Source organism: Schistocerca serialis, chromosome 5 (assembly GCF_023864345.2).
Source record: "Schistocerca serialis cubense isolate TAMUIC-IGC-003099 chromosome 5, iqSchSeri2.2, whole genome shotgun sequence".
NCBI lineage: Eukaryota > Metazoa > Arthropoda > Insecta > Orthoptera > Acrididae > Schistocerca > Schistocerca serialis.
The window spans coordinates 421,350,414-421,365,563 of NC_064642.1; the positions used below are offsets into that span (position 1 = coordinate 421,350,414).

Below are 15,150 nucleotides of genomic sequence, written 5' to 3' on the forward strand. Positions count from 1 at the left end.
GATCTCGTCTGTGAACGATTTTACTGCATCTTGACTGCTGTTAAACTGTCCCTAACAAATTTTTACGACTTGTGGTAATGGAAACTCGGTACTGCTCGAAAGTGGTGGAAATGAAAATGCAGCGCAATAGCAAACAAGCTCAAGAAAAACCTTGTCAAGTGCAATGCAATTAAAAGCAGTACTGCTAAGCACACCATTCCTTATGTTTTCAACGACTTTGTGTGTCGCCGCATTGCACTGAGACGAACAATTACAAAACAAAATTTTGATGAAGAGACAATGGAAGAAACTAACCTTACTGAATGAATGAAAAGAGACTAGCATTCAAAAACTGTATTGTGAAACTCTGATTCCTTAACAATTACAACCTTTTTCATAAAATTCACTCCTTATAAAATATGACTCTGCCTTGAAATTATTTAATGAAATTGTAAACAAGTGGTGAATCTACAAGTCTCAGTCCAATCTATATGAGCAGATAACTGTTTAATCACGTCCCGACAATCTGACTAACTGATCCAGACCAATAAACAAAAAGTCATACTAAATATTTGCCTTTCTCAAACTCATGATGAATTACGTGCTAGCAAGCAATGCAGCGTCGGCGTTACCTGAGTATTTTCACGTTTATCAAATCACTCTTTACAATATCGTATTTCCAAATAGCAACAACCTCTGCGTTTGCATCTTTCTGTTCAGCTAATTATTTCCAGGTCACTCAGCAGCGTCACCAACACCTGAATCTCTCACTTACTTCTCCCTGAATGCTACACTGGCAACGACAATGCTATTGACAACCAAAGATCACGCTGCTTGTGCTCTTAACCCCTGTGGCGTAACATATCGACTACTGTAGACTCCTGTTTGGAAAATACGTAGTTTACAGTTGTGAAGTATGACAAGTCGAATAAAAACAGAGCTCACATCACTTTCACAGAATACCAAAAATAAGCAAGAAACCTTACACTTGAAGCTTCGGCCGACGGGTAAGAGTTTTAGTCCGGTTCACTCGCATAAAAGGAACGAAGCGTTCAATCTCCGGCTGCTGTACGCCATCCGCCAAGCACCGACTACTAACCCACATGTCTTCGAGACAGCAGCCCATCCCACATGTGGCCGCACATCACGACCCGCCGACCGCCAATTCTTCCAAGTCAACAGCCGACCAAAACGTGGGTGAAGTCGTTTGCTGTGTCATGCCAGACAGAGGTCCATAAAGTATTTCGCATTCACTTCCTTATTTTAATAAGTAGATGACTGAAGTTGTAACCACTGCTTATCTCTCAATTATTAAAATGTATTGCCCAGATCCTGGACTAGAAGGCTTATTTCGACAAAGATGTGATATCTGATTTGATTAATGACGATTGAAACACCCCCGCTTTGCACTTAATTGGGTTTTGTGTGATTTACCGAAGCCGCCAAACAATTAATTATTACAATTGTATGACCGTGTGCTTAATGGATGAAAGGCTATCGGTTTTTCTGTTGTGGTTTCGGAGGTATTTCAACCGAGTACGGCTGTTCTGAAATGGAGTAGTTAATGATTGAAGGTTTGTCTATTACTAAAGACCATACAGGTTGCGATGTACAAACTGATATGTATTTTCTACTAACACACCAATTCTGAAGCAGTTGCTACCTTCGCATTACACGTCTAATTACGGTTATATCTTTTATTGGATGCTGATTTTAAGTACTTCGTCACACGCAATGATGGTGGTTAACGTTCACAACAATCCTCATTGAAATCCATGGTTGTTGCTGGTCGACGCGGTTGACGCGAAACACGTAATTCGGCACTTCTCACTTTCTGTTTCATATCACTCGCGAATCGGTATCGATGAGGGTCCACCCCACGACGATCAGGGGGACGCGCTCATTTGTCATACACCGGTGAATTTACCGTTTACTACTCACTCGACCACCATTCTTGCCCGTCTCTCCAGTAGTACTGCTCACTCGACACTCATCTCACTGCCTCCTGCAGCGCTCGACAATCGACTCCTGTCTGCTATCGACCTGGGTGTCGAATACTAGCATCTATGTTTGTGGGATCACGAATCCCTTACACGATGAAGCCTGGCGTCCCCCCTAAAAAAGAAATATCTCAGCACAATTTCAATATACCTCAGTTTTGGCACCCTATGGGCAACATGATACAGCAGTACATAGTAGTAGCATGTTACATAATTCTTTTCACTTTGCATAGTTGTGCCTTTATTCCCAGTTGTTGTGTGGGAAAAGTTGTATAGACATAAATTATTTCCCTTAAATTTCCACAATAACTGCACTAACAAATAAAGGGACACATACATTATAAATGTGGTCGGACATATAGAAGACCAAAGGGTATGGTTCAGCATGTAACACTTTTGCTCCTCTAGTATAATTTTGATACAGCTGAACTATTACCTTGATTTCGCTTTATTCTAGGTAAAATTGGTATAAGTGCAGATATTTTTATATGTTGTGCTTTAATATGTTCACAAATCAGTGTATTGAGTGTTTTTCTCTGTGGTAACGTGTTTGCCTACCATGCAGCTGACCCGGGTTCGATTCCCAACTGAGTTGGATATTTTCTCCGCTTGTAGACTGGGTGTTGTCCTCATCGTCATCACTGATGTGCAAGTCTTCCAATGTGGCGTCACCTGAAATAAAACTTGCAACCCGGTGGCCGATGTTCCCCGATGGGGCCTCCCGGCCAAAAATGCCACATGTTCATTTCATTTTTTCTCCGTGTCAAACGGTCTTCCCACAAATACATCACACAATTTACTATCCGATGTTTTCTGCACAGTCGTAACTGCACCTCTAAGCGGACTACGCCTGCAGTATACACTAACATTTTGCATCCACATCTCCACACTTCAATACCTGTCATGCTGCTCAGGGGAAAATAAGCATTAATGGCTTACTCTTACCAAATGTACTTGGAGGTACTAACCAATCTATAAACTCCTAGGAGCTATAATTATTAGTCTGCAAACGAAGTAAACACTGATGTAATGTTGTACAGTACACTGTCTTTAGCCAGCAACAAAATATCTGCAGTTATACCTGTTATATCCTTTATAGTGAAATTTGCCTTTGATAATGGACTTATCATCATACTTGCACTCACTGTCAGCCATAAAAAAGTGGAGACAACCCCAGAAAAGTATTCTTGTTACAGTACACCTGACGTTTGTCCGCTAGCCTTGTCAATTTTAGTTTTACTGGCAAGTCTGTTTCTTAAGAAAGTTCCCTGTTGTGTAAAGAGTGACTGTTAAATATGGAACAAAGTGAAATACCGAACAAAGAGACCTCGATATTTCTGTATTTACCAGTGAAGATTTTACAATACCAACTAGAGAAAGAGTCTTGATTGCAACTTTCCAATTTACTTCCTCCTGGTTGAATTTTCTGATGTTGAGAAATCAAAAGTAGAGACCCGTTTTACTTGGTAAAACTTTCTATAGCCAAGGACGCGTAGACGTTTCCTTATTTAGAACAACCAGTACCGGCAGACTTCGGGGTCTCCTTCAGTTCATCAAAAATTTGTCATAAAACGTGTTCATCTTGAGTTGGAACCTCACGCCAAAGTGTCATGTTAGTGGATAAAATAACTTGGCGCGAGGTTCCAACTAAAAATGAACCCGTTTTATGATAAAGCATTTTTGAAGACCTGACTATCCCAAACGCTTATGCAATGAGTATGTCTAACCACACTCAGAAGTGTCTCCAATTACGAGGAGGGGCAACTGGTTCATGAACAATGTTATGCAACATGACAGCGAGAAGAAACTAGTGTTTGCGGTGGAATCTTTTCTGAGATTTTTCCCTTTAATCTTCTTTATAATTTTTTTCTTGTGACAGTACCCAACAGAATAAAAATAATCAGTTTTGTTTCCTAGTGCGTCCAGTATTGACAATAAAGCGATTCAATTTCACCTAGTGATGGTTTGAAGTACCAGGTGCACCGGTATGAAATAAGCGTTTTTTGTGAAAATGAAACACTAATTTTGAATTGAAAAGTAAAAACATTTTATACAAAGTACTGACCATTGCTTTCTATACATTTTGACCACCTTTCTGACAATTTGTGGACACCACGCCAATAGAAATGTTCGTCTTTTGAAGCAAACCAATCAGATACCCAATTTTCGACTTCTTCGTATGAATCGAAGTGTTCCTCAGTCAATGAGTGTCCCATTGATGAAAACAAATGGTAGTCGGAAGGGGCCAAGTCTTGTGAATACGGCGAGTGGGGTAGCAGCTCCCAAACAAGTGTTTTGATTGTATCCTGAACGAGTTTTGCTTTGTGTGCAGGTTCATTGTCGTGTAAAAATATTAATTTGCCATGTCTTCTGGCCCATTTTGGTCTTTTTTTCGATCAATGCGTAGTTCAAATTGATCACTTGTTGCCTGTAGCGATTAGTATTCACAGTTTCACCGGGTTTTAGAAGCTCATGATACACCACACCTTTCTGATCCCACCAAACACAGAGCATTGTCTTCTTTCCGAATCTATCTGGTTTTGCAGTCGATATTGATGGTTGTCCCGCATTAACCCATGATTTTTCCGGTTTAGGATTCTTAAAATAAATCCATTTTTCATCGCCAGTAACAATTCGATACAAAATTGATTTTCTTTCATCTCTTTGAGGCAAAATTTGAGAAATGGTTCTTCGGTTTTCCATCTGTCTTTCATTCAATTCATGTGGCACCCATTTTCCACACTTTTGGATCTTTCGCATAGCTTTCAAACGGTCAGAAATTGTTTGTTGTGCAACATTTAGCATCGCTGCCATTTGCTTCTGACTCAAAGTATCATCTTCATCCAATATTGCTTGCAATTCGGCGTCTTCGAGCTTTTTCAGTGGTCTTCCACGTTCTTCATTTCGTACATCAAAATCATTATTTCTGAACCGTTGAAACCATCTTTTGCATGTTGCTTCTGATAGAGCGTGATCACCATATGCCTCGACAAGCATTCGATGCGACTTGGCAGCACTTTTTTTTTTTTCAAATGAAAACAAAAAATTAATGAAACTTCCTGGCAGATTAAAACTGTGTGTCCGACCGAGACTCGAACTCGGGGCCTTTGCCTTTCGCGGGCAAGTGCTCTACCATCTGAGCTACCGAAGCCCGTGAAAGGCAAAGGCCTCGAGTTCGAGTCTCGGTCGGGCACAGTTTTAATCAGCCAGGAAGTTTCATATCAGCGCACACTCCGCTGCAGAGTGAAAATCTCATTCTGAAAAAAAATTAATGCTTTCCGCAAGTCATCCCTTTCTGGTACAAAATTCGACGTTGTTAACACGATGAAAACATATGATCTGGTTTGTTCCATGACTTGATGTATACTAAATATCTTTGACAGATGTCATACCAAACAAACAAAAAAAATTAAGGCTCATTCACAAGAAATGTTCCCTATCGACACATTTGTATCTTAACGCTCATTTCATACCGGTACACCTGGTAGCGGATAGCTTCCGCTCACATTGTAACACGGAAGTAAGAATGTAATTGAGAACTGAAACTATAAAATCTGACAGGCGAGTTTACGCGCAGGTGACATCGACAACAGCTATCTCCGGACCGGAGCAGGGCCTACGTAGGCCGCCTCCCCCGCTTCGCAGCGTCCTTGGACAGAGCGCATGCGCGGTGTTTCTTGGCTCCCCCCTCTCTTCCTACCTGCCGTCGCCTCCGCGGCGCCAGTGCGCAGCCCACGGTCCGCGCTCCAGTATAGCGCTCCGCCCCGCTCCGCTCCGCAGCGCCGCGCCGTGCTGTGACGTGCGCGCCGCCCGCCTAGCACGGTGAGTAGGCCGCACGCGCTCCACAGCCCTTGCGTCCAGCACAAGCGCCTTCTCTGGTGCGACCGACGTACCGAGTCGTACGTTTGGTAACTAGTTCTTGGAGCCAAAAACCTGTCTGCTTTCACTCCAAGGCTACCGGAATAACACACAAACAAAAGGTGTCAACGTGTCAGATTCGTAAATTCAGTTGTCATCCAACATTAAACAAATTAAGTGTGGCGTTCCCCAAGGTTCCATGTTTGGGGCGTTGAAAATTACGTGCCCTGGCGTGTATTTTTGTGTAAATACTACCATTTTTGGTTTAGTCATTTTTTATATCAATGCACTCGGCGAGTTTCTTCCAGTAAATAGCATCAATCACTACAACACTGGTGTGGAAAGCCAGCAAACCGTTTCCACCTATAAACTTCTTCATACAGCGCGTGGGAACAGGTCTAACGCAGAGGATGGTAAATTTAGCGAACAGGTGGGTATTATAACACTACATACTCTAAATCCTCCACCTTCCGTATTTTCTAACCATCTTTGAGAGCAGATCTATTGTTCTGACGAAACACTTTTTTTTTTTTTAAATCCACATTCTCTCTTGCAATTTTTTCAGCCACTTGCACTATAGGACTTACTTGTTATTCGTCATTATTTTTTACTCTACGCAAAGCAATAAGAATTAGAAGAGTACCTTTTCCATCCCAGGGTACACTAACCATCCTTCCTGGCAGATGAAATTTACTCTAGGTTTTTTTGTGGCTGGGCTTCTTGGCCTCCATTCACTTGCAATTCATTTTTCTGTTGCGTTCAGCTGTTTAACAACAATTAGTTGCTTCATCGTCCTTGAGAGTTCATCAAGGGGAAGACCTGAATATGCTGAATGATCACAATGCATTTAGACTTCTGCTATCTTCCATCTGCTATCAAGTTTGGTTCTTTTAAGAAATAGAGGTAAGCAAATACGAAGAAAATTCTCCTTGACAAAAATAAGTGCAAGATGGGGCTCGGTTCTTGTTTAGGTAATTATTTGTAATTCTCTGGAATTGGTTATGGGAACAGTAGAAGACCTGAGTCACTGTGAAATAAATGGGGCTGTCCAAATCCAGAAGCATTTTTCTGTCATATTCTACTTCTTCTGGTAAAATGTTGGGCTTTTTCTTATTATAGTTATGTACGTTTCCCTTCCAACGCGGTGGACACGTGGAAAGCGGCGATGTATGAAAGAAGAGCTCCTGCCCATTCTGACGTGTGGTTCCAACTGAATCTTACAGTCGAAATGAAATATTGTTACTTCATAAATATAGTTACCATATACTTAAGTTGTTTTCATCATCCTTGCCTATCCCAACCAGCCCTTGACAATGTTTTTTGTCTAAACATTCAGCGTAAGCCACAAAAACAAAGACAATTTTTTTTCTGTTTGTGTACCAACTATCAAATTATACTCTCTATAAGGCTACACCTTTCCCCAGTGTTTAATTCTTTCTTCACTGTGTGCCCATCTAATAGATCATAGACATCTGTTACAACTTAACATTTGCTTTTCTCATTTAAAGACGCAAAACACTCCCCCCTCACATTGCGACACAGAAAATATTCCCTCTCCAGATACATTTCCGCAATAACTATAAACGACAAAAGCAGCTGCTGATATAACCGGCAAAACACTCACTTTAATAACAGTAATCCGAGTTACACGTCTTAATAAGTCAGTAGGCTTAACCTGTTTTTTGTTGGAGTCCGCTGCAACTGTAAAATTGTCATGCTGTAAAAAATATCATGCAGTACAATTATGCCTACAAATTTTGAAAATGCGTGGTGACGTATATGTTCATCGTATATTGCACACAAAACATGGTGAAAGGTACTTGCTGAAATGAAATTCAAAAGATTTGAGGTTGCTAAAAACAGTTATTTATTGAAAAATATTCACCCAAGTTACATAAAAAACAGCTCTGTTCCAGTTGTAAGCTACGTGGGTCTGAGCACTGTGGGACTTAACGTCTGAGGTCATCAGTCCCCTAGAACTTAGAACTACTTAAACCTAACTGACATAAGGACATCACACACATCCATGCCCGAGGCAGGATTCGAACCTGCGACCGTAGCGGTCTCGTGGTTCCAGGCTGAAGCGCCTAGAACCGCTCGGCCACATCGGCCGGCTACGTTAGAATTAAAATCTCTAAAAATTGTTACATATTATCTTCAAACAATTTTTGTGATGTCGTCTCCAATCGTAGTGGATTATACCTGTAATAACCGGATTTACATGTATAAGACAGTGGAACGTAATTTATCCACCATGGCACGTACCGAAGAAAGCCGCTCATTTCATTTAGAGACCCAAACGGGAAAAGACGGAAAAGTGGCACACCATTATCTCTTTCCATCAAGTTTCCGATCACTCGGCCTCTAATGAACGGGAACTCGTCTCCAATCGAGCGTGCCTCGCAGTATTATTAGCTGTTGGTCTTGCTCCCAGCAGACTGCGCTGAGCGCTAAATGAGTTTATACAGGTTATCGTCATTACAGGCCGCTATCGCTCGCCAACATACTGCGGCCACTCGACTCGCGGACGTGTCACACATATGGGGGCCGCGTGGTCCGTCACGCGACCCAGCCACTCCTCAATTGGCCCTGCGTAACAACTCACTCTGCAGTGTTCGTCGCCACACAAAAGCGAGCATTCACTCCCTGTTACAAACGGTTTATGCAAATTGGCTGTTACAGTGGCTCTTCACTTGCGTAGCAATTCCATTATAAACAATGTGCTCATCAGCTGTCAAATAAACACAATGCTGCTGAGCGTATTTCGATGCAGTTTCTGTATGTCCGGACATTGCTTATTCGCTTCTATTGTTCAGATGTTTGTCAGTTACTGTCTGTCTGCTCATTTGGTAGCTACTGCAGAGGCACATGGAGCGGAAACGCAGAAGCGTGAAACTGCTGCCTTTTTTCTCAGTTCCTTACACATATAACTCATAAAGCTCTATAACAACATCTACGCGACTACTTTGCACACTTAATTGTTTAGCAGAAGGTTCATAGAGTCACTTTTACACTATATCTCGATCGTTCCAGTCTCTGGAAAAATGAACACCTAAACCTTTCCGTGCGAGCTCTGATTCCTCTTGTTTTATTACGATGGTCATGGCTTTCTACGTAGATGGAACTCGACAGAATACTTTCGCTTTCGGAGGAGAAAGTTCATGATTGAAATTTCGTAAAAATATCTCGAAACAAGCAAAATCTCTTTTGTTATAATGATTACCACTCCAAGTCTCTCTTCTGTTTCGTATTGAAAGAAAAAGAGATGACCATCTTAGAACTTTTTAGATGTCCGTCGTCAGCCTTGTCTGGTAAGAATCCCATACCACGCAGCAATTCTTTAGAAGATGAATGGCAAGCGTAGTCTAGGCAGTCTCCTTAGTAAGAGCTCTGCCAAATAAATGCAACCTTTGTTTCACCTTTTTCTGTAAAACGGTTCCAGTTTATAGCATGAGGTCCTTAAGTATTGATTACCTAATTTTATTGAGAGATGTTACGTAACGGTTGCCCACTGGAGTTACATTACAGAGGACGGTGGTCCAAATCCCAGATTAGCAATCCAGAATTAAATTTTCCGCGTTTTCCCTAGACAGCTTCAGACGAATGCCGAGATGGTTCGTCTCCAAATCGACAATAAATTCCGTCTCTAGTTTCCATCGTAGACGGGACGTCAAATCCTAGATTCCTTCCTTAATTTATTAATTCATTTCTACTCATTTTCCAGAAAACCTCAGAACTTATCTCTCCTGTATCTGATCACTTTATCCTTTTAGCCACTGTGCTACGAGGCCACACACGAATCATCGACATCATCTAGGACATCTCAGGCAGTTTAGCGGACATGCAATCATTTTTATTCTTATGGAGTAATGAAGAAACGCGGAAAGCAACAAATATTTACATTGATGACATCAGGACTATTAGGACCTCACCTGCTTTTATAAATAAATGAGTTGTCTCACTGAAACAAGGTGGCACCGTGATTAAAGAACTCCACTTTTGGACGAAGGGGGGTTCAACAGGCTGATGTAGGTTTCCTGCGGTTTGCTTAGAGAAAAAGTTTTAAAGGATGGCTTTACAGCCATCCGCTGTAGCCGAGCGGTTCTAGGCGCTTCAGTCTGGAACCGCGGTGCTGCTACGGTCGCAGATTCGAATGCTGCCTTGGCCATGGATGTGTGTGATGTCCTTAAGTTAGTTAGGTTTAAGTGGTTCTAAGTCTAGGGGACTGATGACCTCAGATGTTAAGTCCCATAATGCTCAGAGCCATTTGAACCATATGATGGCTTTACAAACAACTGGTTTGAATCATACTTCGTAAACAGTGTGCAAAACGATATGCTGAATTATTCAAACAATTTTTTGAAGGTGAACATATTGTAATGAATTAAACTGAACTCCTCCCGAACAGGCCATGAAGGCACAATGGTACCGACCGGCCGCCGTGTAATCCTCAGCCCATAGACGCCACTGTATGCGGATAGGGAGTGGTGTATGGTCAGCACACCGCTCTCCCGGCCGTATGTCAGTTTACGAAACCGGAGCCGCTACTTCTCAACCAAGTAGCTCCTCAGTTTGCCTCACAAGGACTGAGTGGACTGCGCTTGCCAACAGCGGTAGGCAGACCGGATAGTCACCCATCCAAGTGCTAGCCCAGCCCGACAGCGCTTAACTTCGGCGATATGACTAGAGTAGAATTGTATTCAGTGATGAGTACCGCTTCTAACTGAGCCACAGTTACCAGCAGAGACTTGTCCGGAGACGCTTTGGACAGCGGTGGGGGTACCGACCCGACTGTCACTCGTTGTACGGCCTGGTAACCGGGAGTGATGGTCTAGGGGGCCATTTCATTTCATAGCACGACCGCTTTGCTCGTATTGCGCTGCACCCTTACAGTACAGCGGTACCGACTCCTTTATGCGCCTCATTTCGTCGCTCTTCGTGGCACACCATCCTGCTTGTCTTCGTGCTTGCCAAACCCTACCTTGACCAGCAACCCCAATTGAAAATGTTAGGAGGATTATGGGCAGGGCCCTCCCACTATCTCTGGATTTTAATGATCTAACATGCCAATTGGACCAAATTTAGCACGATATCAAGAGGATACCCAGTATTTGTATCAATCAATCCTAAGCTGAATAACTGCTTGCATGAGGACCAGAGATGAACCAATGAGTTACTGATTTGCTCAATTTGTGAAACTCGTTCTCTTGATTAAATCGTCCAATTTTTCTGACATTTTAATCATTTATCTGTACAGGTACATCACACCTACTGATTTCCATCCCATTCGGACAATTCTTTCGTAGTGCGCCGTTTTTTCTTACACTGTAGTTAATACTTTGTTTCCGATTTTCCACCACTGTTCCGCAGCTAGCTCTGCGAACATAAATTTATAAAGTACTAACATTTATTGTTACATAACGAAAGAGAGAATTTTGCACTTTGTTCTTTAACTATTTTTGAACAGTGCATTTGTTAACTTCCAAAATAAATTCAGTTCATTTTAATATGAATGAGTTTAATACTGTACATGCTGCAGTAATATTTCATTGTACTATGCTTTCATAAATTGGTGGCTAAATGCATTAATCAGAACATTTCGAATAAACTTCCAGCTTATTTGATTAATAAAGCAGAGCCGACTCTGACATTGTCTGCGTCTCCGCACCGAGGAAGACAATTGGAAAATCCAGAGAATAGAAATGCAAATCTGTAACTTGTTAAAAATTGCAGAGGACAATGTACTTAAAATATGTCGTATGAAAACTATACTTTCTACACTAGAGGCGTTAAAATGAGCATGGCTGAATAAAAAAGGTAGGATGCCCCAAATGTTTGAGAGTACATTTTGATGAAAACTTGAACTGGAGAAAATATATTACTGAGCTGCTCAAACAATTATGTATCATCACGAAACTTGGAAACAAACAAATGAAATTCTACTATATTCGGCGTATTTCATTCAACAATGTCTTATGAAATAATAGCTCATCACTTAGCAAACCAATTTGACTGCACAAAAGTGTGCAGTAAAAATAAAGTGTGCTATTCATGCATAGACATCTCGTAGACACCTCGTCAAGAAGTTAGGCATCTCCGCTGCACCTTCACAATGTATGATTCGCTAATGAAATTTGTCACAAATAATCCATCACTATTTGAGAACAGTGGTGATGTCTATACCTACAACAGTAAAAGAAAAAATATCTTCATTACTAATGCTTAAAGCCGTCACTGAGTGGTTTAGAAAGAAGCTCAATATGCATCAACCAAAACTTTTGATCATTTGCTCAATAACATAAAATGTCAGACAAGCGCCAAAGCAAATTTTAAATCTAACTTAAAATTATTTCTTCGGGGAAGTTTCTATTCAATAGAGGAATTATCTTTTTTTAGAATCTGGTATCCTATGGAAAGACCGTTTCATGTACTTGGATGAGTATGACTAAAACACATAGCAACGAATATTAAAACTATTCGTGTGTACATATCGTGTAAACTTATGCATTCTACATCATTTCCAAGAAAATGGTTCCATCGACCTATGGAACACGTAACCGAATAACTAACCTGCTTAATCACCCAAGGCGAATGCCACGGTAGTTTCTGTGGAAACTCAAGGCCATACTTCCTGTTCCAAGATTGTGAACAATCTGCAATGACCTCGTCGTGGATGGGACCTTAAACCCCAGTCTGCCAAGGCGTAGCGCTTTTGATATTACACATCACATTTCCATCTTTTCTTGTATCTGCTTTGTGCTGCCGTGTAGCTCAAATGGTTCAAATGGCTCTGAGCACTATGGGACTCAACTGCTGATGTCATTAGTCCCCTAGAACTTAGAACTAGTTAAACCTAACTAACCTAAGGACATCACAAACATCCATGCCCGAGGCAGGATTCGAACCTGCGACCGTAGCGGTCTTGCGGTTCCAGACTGCAGCGCCTTTAACCGCACGGCCACGTCGGCCGGCTGCCGTGTAGCTATCATAGTTAGATGTCGTGTGAGCGTAACAGAGTCAATGATATTCCCTATGCTTGCAGTTCTTTATGCAGGACTTTGCTTTATGTCTCACTCATGAGATCGTGCAGATTCTGGATGCTACTTCCAGCACTGGCCGGCGAAACCCAGGTGGATAGAAAACCATATATTTTCGGCTACCGTAATGAACAATTAGAATTGAATTGTTGACTAACCATAGATCTTCGGGTACCGTAATGAACAATTAGAATCGAATTGTTGACAAACTTACGCCACTTTGAGTAAAAATTTTTGAGTTTGTTACAGTTCGATCCCCTGAATGTATAAACGAATAAATGAATTGTAAATGTGTATCAAAACAGATGGGCACTTCAGGCCTGCACATGTCACTATCAATAAAATTATTCATCTGAGTGAAGTTAGGTGTCGTTCATAGGCAAGGCAAATTAATTATTAACTAAAAGCTTGCAGTGAAACATTTAGTACGAAAAGTTCTTTCAAAAACTTACACAACATACTCTGCAATATGTAAGATTATTATAACAATATCTTTCCAATTCAGTTTTAGATATCACATATTCCCGCAAACTTTCAGTTGTATCACTGTCGCTTTGTGTTAGTTTTCCCGTAACTTACGCTCTCTGACGGTGATGTAATATTATTCCATCTGCTTTTTACATTGTTGATCTTCTCTGAATTAAAAATTTAATAATATGTATTACATAAAGTGAAATTAGTAATTGATCTTTATAACATTACAAAACAAGTTTGATGCAGAACATTACGTGAAAGTGGATTGCATCATTGCTTATAATGTTTGGTTACCTAAGAACTAGTGTCCCTTGGGGATGTTGGTTGTTTCCTTAAGATGGTCCAATAAGCTGAGAACTAGTTAGAAATAAAAATCAGTAGAAGAAAAACAGGTTGAAATAAAACCAGTTACTTGTTATTCAACCCTAAATGGTAGCTGATCAGTAACAACAATGGCTTTGTGTATTACAACATACGCTACATAATGCTGTTACCATCTGCTCGCAACAACCCCAGTACCAGGGGTAAAGGCCACACCGTCATTCGTTTTCTGTTCAACGGGAATTTTTTGCTTGCAAAACAATTGTTCACAAGTTATTTGGTTTACACCGCTGACTCAGATCCAGTCAAGGTCACTACTACTTCATTGCTGCCTGCACCGCCACCAGAGTAACATTTTACTCTACACAGGGCATAACGAAACTAGTTACCAGAAAATAAAGTAATAGAAAAGCTACTTGGACTATGAATCAAATAATTACTCAATGTAGAACACCAATCTGACGCTGCATAAACATCGTACGTGAAGGATTATGAAGTACTCCCTCACAAATTATAAAACAATTGCAGGTGAAGGTAAAACCTGAGCGCTACGTTTTAGAGCTGCAATCATTTCCTTAAAACCGAGCAGAAAAAGGAGAGCCCCAAAATCGAGAATTAAGTGCCCCGCACCGAGACATTCCCATTAAATTGTGTCGCCTACCTTGCCTGGGGGGACCGGTTGAGGGTAACCACTCCTTAGTACCCGAGCATGAGCCAGATAAGATAACTGTAAGAAAATAAACCACCTACTGCCGTCTTTATGATATCATTTATTTTGTAGCTACCAGTTTCGGCACTTTGGTGCACCATCTTTAGGCCTTAGATGATAATGAATGGGGTTACCACGATCCACTTATAAGATGCATCAGTGGCCTACGTACCTGGTTTACGCGATCTGTAACTGTGATGTCGTCTCTCCAACCATCATCATCATCAACTGACAGTTGGTTGGAAAGGCATCACAGTTACAGACCGCGTAAACCAGGTATGTAGGCCACTGATGCATCTTATAAGTGGATCGTGGTAACCTCATTCATTATCATCTAAGGCCTAAAGATGGTGCACCAAAGTGCCGAAACTGGTAGCTACAAAATAAATGATATCATAAAGACGGCAGTAGGTGGTTCATTCTCTTACAGTTGTGAACGGCTGTAGTCCCCCAGACCTCCAGTCGAAAGGATGGACTTACGAAAGCCAGATAAACTTATGTGCTGATACTGATCTGCCAATGGGACAGAAGCACTGTACTCGGGCGCTCACGCCATTTCCTTATCCAAGACGGTTACGCATGAGTTATTCGAAGCCAGAACCAGTGGCAGCCACTTACATTATTTTCTGGCAGCAGCGTGCAAGGCAGTTAGAGAGGACCATACTACTCAACTCCTGCAACTGTCTGCTCAGACAATGAATACTATGGCAGACCTCTCCTGATTCCCCTTTGTGATACCAACCAGCAAGCGTTCATACACACCATTATGACA

At 41.4% G+C, this 15,150-nt stretch overlaps 1 protein-coding gene across 2 annotated transcripts in view; it reads left to right on the forward strand.

The window, feature by feature from the left end:
* The first annotated feature begins 5,707 nt into the window (after window positions 1–5,707).
* Window positions 5,708–15,150, forward strand: part of LOC126481640 (synaptotagmin-5) — a 398,029-nt gene continuing 388,586 nt past the window's right edge. For both annotated transcript variants that reach the window (XM_050105539.1, XM_050105541.1), the window contains exon 1: window positions 5,708–5,801. The gene's annotated coding sequence lies outside the window, so the exon portion shown is untranslated. The remainder of the gene's footprint in view (window positions 5,802–15,150) is intronic.